This window comes from Priapulus caudatus, unplaced genomic scaffold (assembly GCF_000485595.1).
Source record: "Priapulus caudatus unplaced genomic scaffold, Priapulus_caudatus-5.0.1 Scaffold536, whole genome shotgun sequence".
In the NCBI taxonomy this organism is placed as follows: Eukaryota; Metazoa; Priapulida; class Priapulimorpha; order Priapulimorphida; family Priapulidae; genus Priapulus; species Priapulus caudatus.
The window spans coordinates 119975-126360 of NW_014577597.1; the positions used below are offsets into that span (position 1 = coordinate 119975).

The window sequence follows — 6386 nt, forward strand, 5'->3', positions numbered from 1 at the left end:
ATATATATATTATATATATAATATATATATATATATATATATATATATATATATATATATAATATATATATATACATACATACATACATACATACATACATACATACATACATACATACATACATACATACATACATACATACATACATACATACATACATACATGCATGCATGCATGCATGCATGCATACATACATACATACATACATATTACCAATTATTATATATTATAAGATATAATAATTGATAATAAATACACACAACACTTAACTCTTTCTTCCATTATATAACTGAATGTGCTATACAGAGGTTAATATGTGAAGCCAGCTAGGACTTCTGCTGAGGGTCCTGCAACAATTGCAGACAACTCTTAGTTTCTGGGGTCGAATGTAGAAACATGGCATTTGGGGGCCATTGCCAGAAACAGTGTGAAGTTGATGCTAATGTTAATGCTAATTTCGTTTCTGACAACGGGCCCGACTGCCTGATCGGAAGGACTACATTTACAGAGCTAAAACGGGATGTCATGGAGCTGTCACGTGACAAGAAACGACCGTGCGGATTGGTGCAGTTTATTGCATAGTTTTGTTGCAGGGTCTATTGCCGGACACAGACACCAGCTACACAGGTTGTGAAGTGGGGTTCTCTAAGCAGTCAGCAGGTGGCAGCACATCCTCTAATGCTATGTTAAGCCAGTCCAGTTCCATATCCATTGTAACGACTTGATTCACGAGTGAATCGATCTCCTGGGATTGTCTGATGAGCTGATTCAATAGAACTAGAAAATAAAAACGAATATAAGCATATTTTTTTACAATTTGCGAGATTACAAATGATGACCTCCTAATATTCCACAACGCAAGAAATTAACATTGCATATTTATCAGGAGTAGATAATAGGGAAGATTCCCTATTATCGACTCCTGGTATTTATAGAACGCTGTTCATTCTACATGTTCAAGTACTTCACACGTGTGCAGCGTGTGACCCTTATATGCGGGTTATATGTGCATGGCACGTGCAGCGTGTGACCCTTATATGCAGGTTACATGCGCGTGGCACGTGCAGCGTGTGACCCTTATATGCAGGTTACATGTGCAGCGTGTGACCCTTATATGCAGGTTGCAGGTTACATCCGTCATGTGGCGCTGCACGTGTGACCGCTTATCTAGCAAGTGATATATCATGCGCGGGGAGCACGGGGCAGCGGGTGACCCTCTATGCAGGTTAATGCCCGGCATGGCGCGTGCAGCGCTATACCCTTATATGCAGGTTGTACTGTGCGTCGGGCACGTGGCACGCCGTGGCGACCCTTACTATGGCAGGGTTACATGGCGGCGTGGCACGTGCAGCGTGTGACCCTCTTATATGCATGCGTTTACATTGCCGCAGGACGCTGCAGCGTGTGACCGCTCTATTTATGCCGGTTAGCATTGGCGCGAGGGCTACGTGCAGCGTGTTGACCTTTAAGCAGGTTATATGTGCGTGGCAGCGTGCAAGCGGTTGACCCTTATATGCGGGTTATTATGCGCGCAGCACGTGTGCATGCGGATTGACCGCTTATATGGCAGTTATATGTGCATGGCACGTGCAGCGTGTGACCGCTTATATGGCAGGCTAAACATGCAGCGTGCACCGTGCAGCGTTGGACCCTTATATGCAGGTTAAACATGCAGCGTGCACGTGCAGTCGTGCGACCGTTATATCAGGTTAACATGCAGTCGTGGCACGTGCAGACGTGTGACCCCTTATACTGCCAAGTTCGACATGTGGCGTGGCACTGCACGTGTGACCCTTATAATGCGCGGGTTATAGCTGGCATCGGCAGTCGTGCAGCGGTGCGAGCCCTTATACGGTGCGGGGTACACACCACGCACCGTTGCGGGCATGTGCGCGTGCAGCGCGGGCACGCACCCCTAATGCAGGTACATCGCGTCCGGGAGCGCGTGCAGCGTGACGACCACAGCCCTTAGACACCGCACACTACATGCGCGCCCGACGCCACAGCCGTGCAGCCGGTCGACCCTGTATCATCCAGGTTACATGCGCGTGGCACGGCAGCGTGTGTACCCTTATACTGGGCAGGTTACATGCCGCGTCCGCCGGCGCGCGTGCAGCGTAAGCTGACCTGGCTTAATATGCAGGTTACCAGTGCGCGTCGCGCTGTGCAGCGTGCGACCTTATAGCAGGTTACATGCGCGTCTGCACTGCAGCGTGGTGACGCCTATATGCGGGTTACATGCGCGCAGCACCGTGCAGCGTCGCGACCCTTATTGCAGTTACATGCGCGTGGCACCGTGCAGGCGTATGACCCTTATATGCAGGTTACGTGCGCGTTGCAGCGTGCAGGTCAGCGTGGACGCCTTATATTCAGGTATATGTGCGTGGCACGTGCAGGCGTGTGCCCTTATATGCGGTTACATGCGCGTTGCACGTACAGCGTGTGACCCTTCTATGCAGGTTAAACATGGCGGCGTGCCATCGTAGCAGGTGTGACCCGTTATAGCAGGTTACAATGCCGGCCAGCGTACCGGCGTCGTGATCCCTTATATGCAGTGTAGCATGCGCGCAGCACGTGCAGCCGTGTGACCCTTAATATGTCGGGTTATAATGCGCAGGCGCGTGGCATGCGTGCGACCCTAGTATATGCAGGTACATGCGCTGTGCTGCGGTGCAGGCGTGTGACGCCTGTATATGCAGGTTACATGCGGCGTGCGCGTGGCAGCGTGCGACCCTTATATGCAGGTTATATTGCCGCATCGGCACATGGGCAGTGTGCGACCCTTATATGCAGGTTAGCCTGCGCGCAGCACTGTGCCGGCTGTGACCTTATAGTGCAGGTTAGCATGTGCGTCAGCGTGCAGGCGTGTGACCCTCATATATGCAGGTTCATATGATGGCATGGCACGCTGGCCGCCGTGTGACGCCTATATGCAGGTTAACATGCGCGCAGCACGTGCAGCGTGTGACCCTTATATGCAGGTTACATGCGCGTGCACGTGCAGCGTGTGACCCTTATATGCAGGTTATATGCGATTGCGCGTGCAGCGTGTGACGCCTTATATGCGGGTTATATGTTGCATCGGCGCGTGCAGCGTGGCGACCCTATAATGCAGGTACATGCGCAGTTGCGCGTGCTAGCGTGCGACCCTTAATATGGCAGGTTAGCATCGCGTGGGCACGCAGCGGTATTGACGCCTTATATGCAGGTTATAGCCGTGGCACGGCAGCGTGTGACGCCTTATATTGCTAGGTTACATCGCGTGGTCACGTGCCACAGTGTGACCCTTATAGGCCAGTTACATGCGGCTGGCGCGTGCAGCGTGCGACCCTTATATTGCAGGTTACGATGCGGCGTGGCACGTGCAACGGTGTGACACCTATGAGGGCAGGTTAGCATGCGCATGCAGCGTGCAGGCGTGTGACCCTTATATGCAGGTTACATGCGGCGTGGCACGTGCAGCCGTGCGACCCTTATAGGCAGGTACATGCGCGTGCGGCTGTGCAGCGTGTGACCCTTATAGCAGGTTATATTCCGCAGCACGTGCAGCGTGTGACCCTTATATGTCATGGTTAAGTTGCGTGCACGTGCAAGCGTGTGACCCTGATATAGGTTTACATGGCGCGTGGCGGCGTGCAGCGTGTGAACCTTATATGCGGTTACATGCACGTGGCAGCGTGCAGCGTGTGACGCACTTATATGGCAGGTATAGTTGGCGGTCAGCACGTGCAGTCGTGTGACCCTTATTATGCAGGTATATGTGCATGCCGTGCAGCGTGCGACCTTAAGAATGGCAGGTTACATGGCGCTGGCGCGTGCAGCGTGTGACCCTTATAGTGGCAGTTACATTGCGCGTGGCACGTGCAAGCGTGCGACCTCTTATAATGCTAGGTACATGCGCGCAGTCGTGTGCAGGCGTGGACGCCTTATAATGGCAGGTTACTATGCGCGGGCGCGTGCAGCGTGTGACCGCTTTGATGCCAAGGTTACATGCGGCGCAGCACGTGGGCAGCATGTGTGATAGCCCTTACTATCAGGTTACATGCGCGTGGCACGTAGCAAGCGTGCGATCGCCTTATATGCAGGTTATATGTGCAGGCGCGTGCAGCGTGCGTACGCGCATTATAGGCAGGTACATGCGCGTGGTCACGTGGAAGCGTGCGACCTTATATTGCAGGTTACATGCGGGCGTGGCACGAGTGGCCGGCGTGTACCGCTTATATGCAGGTTACATGCGGTCGCAGCACGTGCCCGTGTGACCTATATAATGCAGGTTACATGCGCGTGGCATCGTGCGAGCGTGGTGACCCTTATAGGCAGTTACATGTCGCAGTGGCGGCGTGCAGCGGTGTGACCCTTATAATGCAGGTTACATGCGCGTGCACGGCAGTCATTTGACCCTTATGATGCATGGTATATTGCGCAGCACCGTGCAGGCGTGTGACCCTTAATATGCAGGTTATATGCGCGTGGCACGTGCAGCGTGTGACCGGCTTATATGCAGGTAGCATGCGGCGTGCGCGTGCAGGCGTGTGACCGGCGTTAATATGCAGGTTACATGCGCCGTGGCAGCGTGCAAGCGTAATGAACCTTATATGCAGGTTACATGCGCGAATTGGCGCGTGCAGCGTGTGACCCTTATATGTCAGTTACATGCGCGCAGTCAGCGTGCCGCGTGTGACCGCTTATATGGCAGGTTACATCGGCGCATTGGCACGTGCAGCGTGGATTCCCTTATATGCAGGTTACATGCGCAATGGCGCGTGCAGACGTGTGAGCCCTTATACAGGTTACATGCCGTGGCAACGTGCAGCGTGGACCCTTATTAGTGCAGGTATAGCCGCATGGCACATGCAGTGTGCGACCCTTAAGTGCCAGGTTATATGCGCGGGCAACGTGGCAGCGTGTGACTCGCTTATATGCAGGTTACACTGCGCGTCGGCATCGTGCAGTCGTGTCGACCCTTAATATGCAGGTTACATGCGCGCAGGCACGCAGCGTGCGACCGGCTATATGCAGGTTATATGCGCATTGCAACGTGGCAGCGTGCGACCCTTATTTGCAGGTTATATGCCGCGCAACGTGCAGCGTGCGACGCCGTTATATGCAGGTACAATGCCGCGTGGCGCGTGCAGTGTGTGACCCTTATATGGGGCAGGTTATATCGGCGTTGCACGTGCAAGGCGTGCGACCTTAATGTGCAGGTCTACATGGCGGCGTGGCGCTGGCAGGCGCGTGTGACCCCTTGATAGCAGGTTACATGGCGTCGTGGCAGGCGTGCAGGCGTGTGACCCCTTAATGCAGGTTTATATGTTGGCATGCAACTGGCAGCGTATGACTTACTTATATGCAGGTACATGCCCGTGGCACGTGGCAGTGTGTGACGTCGGGCCTTATATGCAGTATAGTGCGCGTGGCGCGTGCAGTCGTGTGACGCCTTATATGCAGGTTACATACGCAGGCAAACGTGCCAGCGGTGACCCTTATATGGCAGTTAGTATGCGCAGGTGCGCGTGCAGGGCGTGGTGATCCCTTATATGCAGGTTTACATACGCATGTCACATGCAGCGTGTGACCCTTATATGCAGGTTATAATGCGCCGTGCGGCGTGCAGCGTGTGACGCCTTATATGCAGGTTTACATGCGCGGCAGCACGTGCAGCCGTTGACGCCTTATATGCCGGTTTCATGCGCGTCGGCACGCTGTCAGCGTTGTGACCCTTATATGCAGGGTTACATGCGCGGCGAGCACGTGCAGCGGTGACCCTTATATTCAGGTTACATGCGCGTGCACGTGGTCAGCGTGTGACCCTTATATGCAGGGTTATATTGCATGCGCGTGCAGCGTGCGACCCTTATATGCGGTTACATGCGCGTGCGCGTGCAGCGTTGTGACGCCTTATAAGGTCAGGTTACATGCGCAGGCGCGTGCAGCGGCGCCCCTTAATATGCAGGTTACATGCGCGTGGCGCGTGCAGCGTGTGACGCCTTATACCCCAGTACATGCGCGCAGTCACGTGCCAGCGTGTGACCCTTATATTCAGGTTACATGTCGGCGTTGGCCACGTGGCAGCGTGTGACTCTTATATTGCAGGTTATATGTGCGTGCAACTGTGGCAGCGTGTGACCCTTTAATGCGAGGTACATGCGCGTGGCACGTGCAGCGGTGACCCTTATCTGCAAGGTTTACATTGCGCGTGGCAACGTGCAGGCGTGTGACCGCTTATATGCAGGTATATTGCTGTGCAACGTGCAGCGTGTGACGCATTATTATGCCGCGTTATAATGTCATGCGCGTGGACACGTGCGACGCCTTAATCAGGTTATATGCGCGTGGCACGTGCAGCGTGATGACGCTTTATATTTGCAGGTTACATGCGCGTGCG

General features: G+C 53.7%; 1 protein-coding gene across 1 annotated transcript in view; it reads right to left on the reverse strand.

The window, feature by feature from the left end:
• The window catches only part of LOC106811418, a 17371-nt gene that overhangs the window by 1450 nt on the left and 9535 nt on the right, over positions 1 to 6386 (reverse strand). The window lies entirely within an intron of this gene.